The sequence below is a fragment of the Rhodnius prolixus genome, unplaced genomic scaffold (genome assembly GCF_049639745.1).
Source record: "Rhodnius prolixus isolate KJV_2025 unplaced genomic scaffold, Rpr scaffold_8, whole genome shotgun sequence".
NCBI classification, from domain to species: domain Eukaryota; kingdom Metazoa; phylum Arthropoda; class Insecta; order Hemiptera; family Reduviidae; genus Rhodnius; species Rhodnius prolixus.
In genome coordinates this window covers 5,699,847-5,713,011 of record NW_027411593.1, presented here as the reverse complement: position 1 = coordinate 5,713,011, position 13,165 = coordinate 5,699,847, and the positions used below count along the sequence as shown (strand labels likewise).

The window sequence follows — 13,165 nt, the reverse complement described above, 5'->3', positions numbered from 1 at the left end:
TAACAGTGATAACCAAGAAACAAATGATAAGTAACGAGTAGAGAAGTTACCCAGTGGTAACACTCCCAAATATTAGATGGTTAGTCCACTCTCTTCACTGGAGAGGAGATCACGAGGCCACACTGTCTTTTAAGACGTCTTGTCCGGCTTGTCAGGAAGAGTTCTAGAAGAAAGATTTTGAGCAAGAGGATTTATACGAGATTGCAGGCTGATGTGGAGTTTTCTGTATCTTGTTTTCAGCAACTTCGGTGTTAAAAAGGAATGGTTAAGGTCAGTGTGTATAGTCCAGGTTGGGAGACATAAAATGGAGCGTTTACTGCAGTTTAAAGTATTTTAGATCGAAGAGATTGAATGCTTTCAAAGATTGGAGCGTCTGGTTGAACCCCACAGCTCTATTCCATACGCCCAGATGGGATTCAAAATAGAAGTATAAATCAGTCCATTTTGTTGTCCACAGAGAGAGTTTAGATCTATCGTCTCTTTTACGATAAGTAGTCAATAGCGTCTGTTTAGTTCTGTTCTTTTAAGTCTAGTGTGGGGGTTTCCAAGAAAGTCTTCGGTCTAAGTAAAGCCCAAGGTAAGCGGGCAACGTTTACTACTGGTAGAGGTGTTAGGTTATAGAAGACAGGAGGAAGAGTAATGCGACGAAGAGTGAAGGTGATGTTTTGAGACTTAGTTTCATTAAGCTTTATAGCCCAAAAAAAGTCATCAATTTTTATAATTTTCAAAAGAAATTTAAGGGTTAAAATTATTATGATCTATCTGTATGTGCGTTTGTTTATCTGTCTGTCTACTCGTGTTCATGCGCAACTTACAATTATTGAAAATTCACAGAAATTTCAAATTTTGATATTTAGTCCGAGGTTCCAAGATTGAAAAGCAACAATAAGCTTCTTTTTCAGATAAAATCAGCCAACCCGAAATACCATTTTGTTGAATCGATATAGAATCGATATTTAACTGAATCGAATGCTGATCAACATTTCGGATATCATTGGTGGCCCTTCATCAGGAGGCCCCCCAAACTTATTAGAAAACAAATTATTATTTTTTTTTTCTCATCAATACTTTCTCTGATCATTGTGTGAAACATCCTTTCTCTTAGAATTTAAGACCTCACAAATTACTGTGAACCATTCTATCAAAAAAAACTTAACACCAAAACACTAACTACTGTTTACGAGAACTTTGACGAAGTATATATCAATTTTTTTTTTTTTTTTATACATAACATAAGTAACACAATGTACCATTTATTATAGCTCTTTTATTGTAAGCACATTTCTGTTTACACAGATTTTCATAGAAAAAGGGTTCAAATAACGAAAAGCAACGGTAAGCAACTCCCCTAAATAAAGGAAAAGGATTAGGGAGACCAGAAATAGTGCGTTAGGGAGAATTACTTTCCATTATAACGGCTAATTCATAATTTTTTTTCTGACGTAAAAGAAAAAAAATATTGAAAGAAAGATGAAGGAAAACAGTGAAAGGGTGAAAACTTCTGATGGGAAAGAAAGTATGATGAAGTGAAGATAAAATAAGAATTATATAAAAAAAAAAAAGGGTTTGAAGGTGTCTAAGTACAGGAAACTATGATAAATGAAGGGCTACACTAGGGGTGAAGTAGCATCAGAATAATCCATAAAATTCTCAGAGAGGGCTGCGCGAACTGTGGTGTATCCCAGGTATTTTAATGGATTTACAAATTTAAATAACACTAACCAGGTGTCCAGGTGTTATGCTGGATAGATCTTAGTAAAAGAATTAATTTTCTTGGGCACCATGATATAAACGTATATGTTTACGGTTCACTTCCGGTTTTTAAAAAAATAGTTTTTACTATCGCCTAAGTCACTAATTTACGTGCAAAATTAGCGTGTTTACTTCCTCTTGTAAGAGATATTCGTTTGGATATTTACAAATTTTGTGAAAATCCACAGGGAATACCTAAACAATAGATACTTCCGGTGTAAATTACTTACTATCTGATTCGGCAGTCCCTAAAGCAGGACCTGGACCTCCTCAACAAGTTTCTCGCGGTCTACAGCCTTAAGGCGCCATCTTCTCACTCCAAACCGACAAAGATCTTCCTCCACATCATCCACAGCGATCTAAGTAGAGGGCGCCCTCGAATTCTACTTCTGCCTCCTGGGTTTTCTTTTTTCCAGTTTTCAGGGCACCCTTCCCGCAGGCATCCTCTCCACAAGTCCCAATCATCTTAATCTCCCCTTCTTTATTTGGGCGTCTATGTTCTGGTTCTCCAACCAAATCCAATCAATTCAAGGTGGTTCTTTCATGATTTTCCAGTCACCATTCTCGCACTTAGGGGCCAAATATCTTTCTTAATATTTTTCTTTTCCGAACCCCGAGTACCTTTTCACTTTCTTTGTTGGCATATGTGACGATGGGTCTAATTATTGTTTTATAGGCTATTATCTTAGCCTTGCGGGACAAATACTTAAACCTCAAAACCTTTTTGAATAGCGAAAAGGCATCTGTTTCCTGCTGCTATTCTCCTCGCCTTGATTTCTGCGGTTATGTCATTGTTGTTTGTAAACAAGTGACCCTAGATATTTAAAATCACTGCACGTTGGGAAGCTGTGATTACTTAACTGGATTTCTTCTTCTGCTCACGACTGGGCTCTCGTGGTTCGCATGTATTTGGTCTTTACCTCGTTGATTTCCAGACCGCTTCTTCGAGTTCTTGAAAAGCTACCCCCTAGGGCCGCATTTAGTTCGCGCTATAATCAACACATCGTCCAGCATAGGCCAGGTGTTGCGTTAATCTGTTGTAAATGGCGCCGCCGGGGTCCGGTTTAAATTAAAAATTGATAAAAATCTACACGAATGCAGTACTTGCTCTCATGTAGAATTAGGGAGTAAACAGCTTCATATAGTATCCAGAACAGATCAAAGTATTAAATAATATAATAAGAATCCCAATCTTTACAAAAAGAAAAACGAAATACGAGAGCTTGAATGATCATAATTTTATGAAGATAAAGACCCATCTTTATGTTAATGGGTGGTACAGCTGGCTGAGCTCCTACTAAATACTGTGCTCCCAACCAATCTAACAAAGAGCCAGAAAATAATAATAAAATGTAGGGGGAGATATTGTTAATAAAAATGAAAAGGATAAAGGAAATAAAGGGTTGAAGGAATTTTTTTCTTTTCTACAAAAAAAATGTCTCACCCCAACTGGGAAAGATGCTGGTGGTGTGCGTGCAGGTTGAAGGGATCTTCTTAATGAAAAGTTCTTCGGTTTACCTTTTTTTTTTTTTTTTTTGTAGTCAAAAGAGAGACCTTAGAACTACAGCCCTTCCGGTATGAGTGCAATATGGCAGGAGGTAGCCCCGGCAGTATTCTCTCACGGATTTCGTTTCAATCCACAGTATCTCTCTAATCTAATAACTTCAGTAATTTGTGTTTGGGAGAGTTCTTTTTTTTGGGGTATCCTAAGGATTAGCTCAATCAAAGCGGAAGAGTTAGTAGGTAATGTTAGAGGGGTATTACCCTTTAGTTTCGGCTCTCCTCTATTTCCTATTTAATTACATCCTTACATGAACTGTACTTAATTATAATATTATAGCAAAAAAAGTCTGATGTGAATTCTCATTATTCTCAAGATATCAACTCACAAACTTAAGGGGTGGACTGACAAAGAAGACGAGAAACTGCACGAAAGGATTAAAGCAAGTATGGAACTAGTTATATTACGTCTTGTGCAAGTTGTAGCACGAATGGGATGTTGAGGTCGTTATCTTTAAATTAGGTGTCGTTGACGGAGGCAAACATACTTCACTGTAAAATTCCTTTTATTAACCATTAAATAAAATCCAAGGCCTAGACCGGGAATCGAATCCACTAACCAACAATACATCTTAGCTTTGCGGGTCTAGTCTCTTACCGCCTAACATACTTCACTGTAAAATTCCTTTTATTAACCATTAAATAAAATCCAAGGCCTAGACCGGGAATCGAATCCACTAACCAACAATACATCTTAGCTTTGCGGGTCTAGTCTAATACCGCCTAACATACTTTACTGTAAACTTCTTTTATTAACCATTAAATAAAACCCAAGGCCTAAGACCGGGGAATCGAATCCACTAACCAACAATACATCTTAGCTTTACAGGTCTCGGCCTCTAACTGCTCGGCTACCGTGGCGCCTCTAATAATCTATAGTTTTTAAGGAAGTCTCCTCAGGGAGTCACTGATGATTAAATCGACATGGTGTACTGTAAAGAGTGGCTGTAGAAGCGAGAGACCTTAGAAATGGATTAAAGCAAGTAGAGAGAGAGAAGTAAGTATGTAGCTCGTGAAATTTCGTCTTAGGCAAGTTGTAGTACTAATGGGGATGTTGATGTCTTTTTTGAAGATTAAGAAATGAGCGTCAACTATCTGTTGGAATAGTTTTGACTAAAATGTTTGTACCTTCTGTACTTTTTGTAGGTTTGGCTGAATCTCACAGCTCTAGTCCGTAAGTCCACATAGGTTTGAGGATAGTATTATCCCTGTTGGAGTTCTGTACGTAATGTGGAGCTTCGTCCAAGTAGTCTGTAAAGCAGTTTAGCACGTTCTGTCATTGCTTGTCTTTAAAGTCTTAATGTTTGGTGATTCCATGTTAATAGTTTCTTTGCGAAGAGCCCAAGGTAGCTTCGCACCAGCTCAGTGGGCAAAGAAGAGGATTGCTGTTGAAGAAGACAGGTGGTCAGGAGCCTTTTATTAAAATAAAACCACTCAATTGATGAAACTACATCTAAATTATATTTTTGGCCTCCGCCAATAATATTAAAAGCTTAAAAAGAACTATTTCATTAATTTTTAGTCATTTCAACGACTTATTAAAAAATAAGGGTACACCAATCGTTTGAGTTCCTATGGTCAATTTGAAGCTTCGTCCAAATCGTCTGTTTCGTACATTTTTATCATTGTCTTTAATGAGGAGTATGCGTAGTCCATGTTTAGTAAATTGTCAATTTAGAGCCGAAGATAGCGCACCAGGTCTGTGGGCAAGGAAAGGAGGGGATTACTGTTGAAGAAGAAGACTAGAGCGGAAGCCCCGCTGGGTAACTGTCAACGAAATCCCCCCCCCCAGAAAACCATTAAAGACGTTCTTTCCGGTTTGGGGTATTTTTTTTTGCTTTTAATACGATAATTTAGCTATACTTTTTACCCTCCTTAGTAATAGAACCGTACAATGCACCGAAGTGGTACGTTAGAGCAAAGCCTAACTATCCCCCCTCTTCCAGAAGTACCCTAATCGAAGTCCCCCCCAGTGTTCGCTTCAGATTGTTTTTAAGTACGACTACTGTGCAACTACTTTAATATTTAAATAAAAATTCAAGCCGAAGTTGTACATTAGAAAGCATGTTAATGTTAATTCCCCCCGACCCTCGGAGATATTTAATGACAAATGGTCGGCGAACTGAAAAGGAAATAATCAATAGGAGACAATTCAGCTCCTTTCTTTGCTCTGTTCATTCTTCTGCTGTCGTTGTTCTGTTGTTTATTTAATTCGTCAGTTATTTATTCAATATGTGGAATGAAAATTGTATTGAACATCTGCACATATTTCTTTCTCGGCATCTCCATCATTGCAACAGCCTGTCCTGTCCTGTCCTGTCCGCCATTCCTCGACTGCCCACCCTACTCAGGCTACTCCAACTACCACTCTACATATACACTTGCAACACTGTAATGTGTACAACAACACACTTGATACATATGTATCCTTATGGTTACAATTCTACTGGTCACGCCATCACCACTGTGACACACACATTGTCCGGTTATGCGCTTGTCTGTGTGTGAGTATGTGCACGAGTGACAGTAAACACCATATTGAAAGCAATAGTCTTTAGTGTACACGACGACGGCGCTGGACAAGTGTCAGTCCTGGCACTGCTGCTGCTACACTACAGCATACCCCCAGATGTTTTAGCTTTCACCAATAGGCTCTTTGGAACAAGGGACAATTTTTATGCCTATATGTTATTTGTTAGATCAATTCCTTCAGGATTGATCACTGCATTAAAAAAAAACCTTTATATTTCCTCGAAGCCCTACAAAAAGTGTTCCGACTTTTAAAGTTTAAAAATTAAAATACATGTGTTCAGGTCACCCCAAAGAGTGAAGAAAAGTGACGTCATTACGTACTTATTACATCAAACAGACCAAAAAAAAATGCAGATGTCAATTTTTGAATTAATTTTTTTCCCATAAAATGGCAACATTTTTTTGGATCGTGTTTAAGTCAGATCTGTAAGTAGTCTAGCAGTTTCCGGTACTGACCTTTAGCTGAGTTTCACTTCCTCTTGTGGAAAAAAAAAAACAAAAGGCTCACCCGGAACTATCACTTTACATAATGGATCTAAAGATTAGATACGGGAAAATTCTATTAAGAGTAAATCCGGAGAAGGAACTAGTAAAAAGTAAAGTAAAGTAACAGCCTATTTTTTTCAGGCAGGGCTTAACGTCCAACTACCAAATAAGGTGTCGTGGACGGAGGCGACTAGCAAACATACTTTACTGTAAATTCCTCATATTAACCATTAAATAAAATCCAAAACCTAAGACCGGGGAATCGAACCTACTAACCAACAATACATCTTAGCTTTGCGGGTCTCGAGGTAAAGGTACTAGTCTAAAGTACCATTTTCGTACAATTTACGGCCCCATGTGTCTCATAAATTATAATATGAGTTGCTCGAATTTCGTATTTTAATGGACCGGTAGTGCCACTTTAATCAAAAAAGATTTTTGGCGATTTTCTGAGCTTGAGTACACTTAAGATAAAAAAAACGTTGAACATTTCTTATCGTATGCTTCAAAACTATTTGGACATCATTTATCATTTCAGCAGAATATTGCTACACTATATTCTATATTTTATTGATTTCAGATTAGATAAAAGAAATACTAACGTTTAGGTCTATGATTATTTTTTTATTCAGACTAACACTGTTTTATTAATCTTTAAATCAGATATGGCGATTTATATAGAATACAATCTGTATATTGTATAGTACAGGATGTATAAAATTTAAATAAAATCAAAACAATTATTTCCATTTCATTATCACACCGCAATAAGGGTCCGATCTTAAAATATATATATATAAGTATAATGCTTATAACATCGAAAATTATCATCGATCTTCTTATTTTCTTATTGGTATGAATACATTATTGAAACTGTAGTCTTATTCTTCTTCTTCTTCAACAAGATGCCAATCTGAGTGAAATCTCCATTTCTGGACTCTCGTCCACACCCCGCCTCCTTGAAAATACTGTCCATACTGTGTGCCTCTACCCTCTATACTCTATAACGTCCGGCTAGCTCTTTTACCCATACGTAGACACGTACAGAAACACCATACAGTTCGAAATGTTCGCCTCTATTGTGTGCTTTATTAATACGTAATAAAAAAGAAAAAAAAAAAACTCACGAATGATAAAAATCTTTCTCCCCCCTCCCCTTGTTATACGATCAACAAAGTATGAATTATTTAGAAAGAATATGGAAAAAAAGGAAGAAGTAAAAATTATGAAGAAAGCCGTGGTAATATTTAGTTATTCCATGAAAGAAGAAAGAACGCGTGGGCTTTCAAAAAATTTTGTATTCAATGGACATCATTTTGTATTTCTTTTTTATTATTTATTATTTATTACAAAATAAAAATAAAAATAAATTATTAGGAATAAATTAAACTTCGATCTTATCTATCCACTTCCAATCTAATAAGACTAAAAATATTTTTTTAGTCTTTATCCACAAAAATTTATTTTTTATTTTTATTTTATTTATTTATTTTTTTATTTAATTTGTTTATTTATTTTGCAACTGTATGCAGTACAATAAGCAAAAGTGATGAGAGATAAGGGATGGCGCAAATACACATGCACGCGTATATATGTGTGTACATATAGATGCGTGCACATGCATGTGCGCCGAGGGCATGATTGGAGTGAACGACGACCATCCAGTGATGGAAGCTGTTAGCTCGCCAGATTGGCAGGCTTATACAGCTACCATCCTAGGAGGTCGGCGTTATATGTTGAGATGATCGCGTGGCCACCGCCGCTTCAGTCTGCGCTGTGTGGATTTGAAGGAAGTGTTGTAGTAGACATGTTGTGGGATCAGAGGGTTGTAGTTACTGTAGATTTGAGTGGAGTTTTGTGTATCCGAGATTGGGCTATTTCAGAGATGAGAGGAATATTTATATCACAGAGTGTATAGTATGAGTGGAGACGTAAAAGAGAGCATTAACTATTGTTCTTAGAATTTTAGATTGTAAGGTCTGAAGTCGGTTGATGTTCCAATTTTTTAGCGCTTCCATAGAGCTGTATTCCGTACGTCCATATTGGGGCAAGTAGAGCGGTATATAGTGATCGTTTGTCAGGGTCAGTTTTGATCGTTTGTCGAGGAGTCTTTTCAACATTTTATACCACAGATTGAGGTCAGTTCGTTTGAGTCTCGTGTGGGGGTTCCATGTTAGTCGTTTGTCAAGATGTAGTCCGAGATACCGTACTTGGTTAGAAATTGGTATAGAAGTATTGTGGAAGGAGAGAGGAGGGAGAGTTTGCTTGTTTAAGGTGAATACTATGTATTTAGATTTCAATTCATTCACTTTGATTCTCCAGTTTTGCAGCCAAGGCTCTAGAAGATTGAGATGTGATTGGAGTGCACGGCATGCTATTACAGGATCTAGATGAGGTGAAAGAATTGCCGTGTCGTCGGCGAATGTGAAAGTAATTGTAGTCGGGTGAGTTGGTAAGTCGGCAGTATAGAGAATATAAAGTAAGGAGGCTAGAATGCTTCCTTGAGGAACTCCAGCGAGTATTGGAAGGATCAGAGAAGAAGAAGAATTACCTTGTTTGACTTGGAAGAAACGGTCGGAGAGATAAGACTTAAGAATGAGGTAAAAGGTATGTTAGAAGACAGAAGGTATTTTTATTTAAATCTAATAATATGATGAATAAAATGTGGTGAGATCGTTCACACAATATTCAAATACCACTACTTCCGGTTCCAAAAACTAGAGTCATATTTAACTAATAATAGGGAAACCTATCTCATCTCTGGGAACAGCCCCCAAAAAAATAACAAACTGGACAATCCATTATGTGGAAATCTCGAGATTTTCAACAGAACATTTAACTCTCGGTTAAAACTTGAGGCTGAAAAATAGGATAACATTCTCAAGAAATACACTAATATCCAGATTAAAATTGAATTTTATGAACCATCTTCTGGACAATTCCCTTAGGAACAATGCTATGAAGTGTAATAATAATTACCATACTCGCTAATCGTTAAAAAAGTTAATTGATGATTTTTGGGGAATATTGAGATGCGGTCAATAATGAATTCACACACACAAATTTTTGTTTCTTCCTAGCAACGTTTCGGTAAATATGTATTACCTTCTTCAATTGTCTGGCTAAGGAAATAACTTCTCGGGGAGGAAAAACCAAGGCCTGTGTGAGCTTTACCCAAGAGCCGCTCTCCAGTATTAAGAGTCTGATTAAAAGGACAGATCTGGAGGGCCAGCTCTAGAGTGAGGGCAGCCACAATAGATCCAAAGGGCTCGCAGTGGCGTAGGCCTTAAGGGGCCGCTCTATTAGAATCTTATTACCTTCTTCAGGTTTATTGTAAAATTTGTGGAGTTTAATTTTTAAGCTACATCAACGTAATTGTTGAAATACAATACCCTGAAGAAGGTAATATATATAATACCGAAACGTTGCTATGAAGAAACAAAAATTTGTGTGTGTGAATTCATTATTGACCGCATCTCAATATTCCCCAAAAATCATCAATTAACTTTTTTAACGATTAGCGAGTATGGTAATTATTATTACACTTCATAGCATTGTTCCTAAGGGAATTGTCCAGAAGATGATTCATAAAATTCTGTTTTTATCTGGATTTTAGTGTATTTCTTGAGGATGTTATCCTATTTTTTTTTTTTAGCCTCAATTGTTAACCGAGAGTTAAATGTTCTGTTGAAAATCTCGAGATTCCCACATAATGGATTGTCCAGTTAAAAATTGTTATTTTTTGGGGGCTATTCCCAGAGATGAGATAGGTATCCCTATTAATATTATAAATAGTTAAATATGACTCTAGTTTTTGAAACCAGAAGTAGAGGTATTTGAATATTATGTGTACGATCTCACCAGATTTTATTCACCATATTATTAGATTTAAATGAAAATAAAAAATAATTTTTTGTGGATAAAGATAAAAAAATATCTTTAGCCTTATTAGATTGGATAAAACAACTACCCATTCAACTACAATGTCTGGAGTTCTCAATTACTTAATGAACATTTTAAATACTACGCTTTTATAGACATAAAATAATGGAAATTAACATTAATTGAATAATTTCTTGTGAAAAAACCTTCCCTGTTCAATAATTTTTGTTTGCTACAGACAAAACAATTCTGGAACAGTTTCTCCCTGTACGAGGGTCGTTTGAAAAGTCCGTGCAAAGTCAGAGAGATAGCACTACTGGCGCGTATCGAGGTTATGTTTAGTTAGTAGCATCTCTTGGAAGAACACACACCAAGTTTCAGCCAGATCGGTCTATTTCTTTGTGTTTGGCATTCGTTTGAATCGAGGAAGTCGACTGATTTTCAAATCGTGTGAAGTGTTGCAAGGACGGTTTGCAGCTGTTCCAGAAGAATCCGCAGGACTTTAAACGTCGTTTCGTCACTGTGGATGAAACATGGATACATCACTACACTCCTGAGACCAAAGAACAATCTAAACAATGGGTTACCAAGGGGGAATCTGCGCCAAAAAAGGCGAAGACCGTTCCTTCGGCCGGAAAGATTATGGCGACTGTCTTTTGGGATTCGCAAGGAATAATCCTCATCGACTATCTGGAAAAGGGTAAAACTATTACAGGTGCATATTATTCATCGTTATTGGACCGTTTGAAAACCGAGCTGCAAGAAAAACGCCCACGATTGGCCCACAAAAAAGTCCTTTTCCATCACGACAACGCACCAGCTCACACCTCAGCAGTTTTGGTCGCAAAATTAATGGAAATAGGGTTCCAAATCGTTTCACATCCCCCCTATTCTTCAGACTTGGCTCCCTCGGACTACTATTTGTTCCCCCAATATGAAGAAATTGCTGGCGGGAAAAAGATTTTATTCAAACGAGGAGGTGATTGCAGAAACGAATGGCTATTTTTCAGACTTGGACAAATCCTATTATTCGGAAGGGATCAACAAACTAGAGCAGCGTTGGACGAAGTGTATAAGCCTAAAAGGAGACTATGTTGAAAAATAAAAAAGGTTTACCCCAAAAAATTAAGTAGTTTTTATTTTTGCACGGACTTTTCAAACGACCCTCGTAATTCCTTTACTCGTCTTTAAAACTACCAAATGTCTAGAACTTCAGTATCCCCTAAAACTTATACCAACTCCAGTACAAACATTATGTGAACTTTAAGCACTATTTTTTTTACCAATTTAGAGACAGAAAAAGCTTTTTAAATTTTGGTCTTAAATGTAGATTTTTAAGTAGATAATTATAAATCCCATGTTTGTTTTAAATAAATAAATGGGAAATGGTTCATTAAATAAATTAATGATGGAGATAATGTAGTTCTAATTTATTTTTCACGCAAGTTTCTTAAAAAACAAAAAATCAAGTAATGATCCTTGATTGTACAGCAGAAGTTATGGAGAATGTCCCTAGATGGCTCGCTTTGGAAATGCGTCTTGGAGTAAACTGATTAAAAATGGAAACCATTTTTGTTTCTCGCAATTCCCATATTGTAACCTTACTGTACTATGCTTGTAAGAACTAGTTAGGTTAAGTGAAAAGTAATGTTAGTTAACAAATATGATGTTTTTTTCCACTTAAAAATCAAAATTCAAGAAAAAAAATAACTTGGAAACACAAAGAAGAATCAGTAATGCTTCATTTGGACGCAAGTAAAATATTATAGTAAACTATAATAACGCATTTGCATTATAAAAACTTAAGAGATGCATCACATGTGCTCAATGTTCCAGGTATTTATCGTTTATTATAAAATTTAAGTTGTTCCTAACCCCCAAAGAAAACTTTCTTACAAATTACTGCATTAATCATTACCAGTAGTACACTGTAAAATCATTAAAAAGTTTTGTGTATTTAAAGCATGCAGGCTTTTACCTTATACTGCTTCAGGAAATCTAAGATTTGATGGCCTCCAGCAAAAAAAGAGCTTCAGTACAAAAGACATATTTCAACAGAACCTCTTAAGAACAATGCACCTGCAATAATTAAGAGCTGAATATTATTTACAAGAAGTATTATTTTATAAAGCTAAAGATTTGCATTAGAGACAATTATTGATTAAGGATTGATTTGCTCATTTCATTTTACAAATGGTAAGTATTGAAATTTCTAGTGCTCTTAGCATGTAACTTACATTTATAAGTAACCAACCACGTTTCTTTTCTGTGCTTTAGGTATAGATTTATATATCTGTGATATAGTACAGATTAAAATAAAGTCAAGTACAATAGAAGTATTATTTCATGAAACTGAAGATTTGCATCAAAGCCAATTATTGATTAAGGAATTGATTTACTGATTTCAAGTGACAAACTATAAGTATTTAAACTTCTTATTCTTCTCTTAGCATGTGATTTACAAATAAAAGTAACCAACCCGATTTCTTTTCTGTGCTACAGCAAACTTGTATTAATGCCAGTAAAGAAAAAAAAAGAGAACTTCAAAAGAAAACCAAGAATGAATAGTTACTTAATTTTATGAAATTCATCACCCAAAAGTGAAGAAAGCTACTTTCAAAGTCTGCACAGATCAAAGATCCAGATTTCCAAAACGCAGAGAACTTCATCAAGACTTGAAGAAGTTAATACTTAGAATATAAGAAGTTAATGTACTATATATGAGAAGTAAGTTTTGTATAATATAACTTACATTTATCAAGTTCTTGTAAAATGAAGTTCTGAAGGTTGAAATACTATTTAAACTAAGATTGTTTTGTTTTATTTTTTAAAGTAATAAACTAAATATGTCGTATAATAGTTTTATTGTAAGAAATTGGCATTACTACGTAACTAAATTGTGCTTGATTAATCTTAATTCATCTTTAAAGTTCAATAAATCTAGGGCAAAGAC

General features: G+C 35.8%; 1 long non-coding RNA gene across 2 annotated transcripts; it reads left to right on the top strand.

Moving 5' to 3' along the window:
- Positions 1-11,789: 11,789 nt before the first annotated feature.
- Positions 11,790-12,780, top strand: LOC141451563 (uncharacterized). Of its 2 annotated transcripts, none has more exons than XR_012456889.1 (4): positions 11,790-12,048; positions 12,176-12,408; positions 12,490-12,634; positions 12,715-12,780. It is a non-coding gene; the product is annotated as an uncharacterized lncRNA (long non-coding RNA). The 2 variants fall into 2 exon arrangements; XR_012456888.1 differs by having other exon boundaries at positions 11,791-12,048; positions 12,206-12,408.
- Positions 12,781-13,165: the final 385 nt, after the last annotated feature.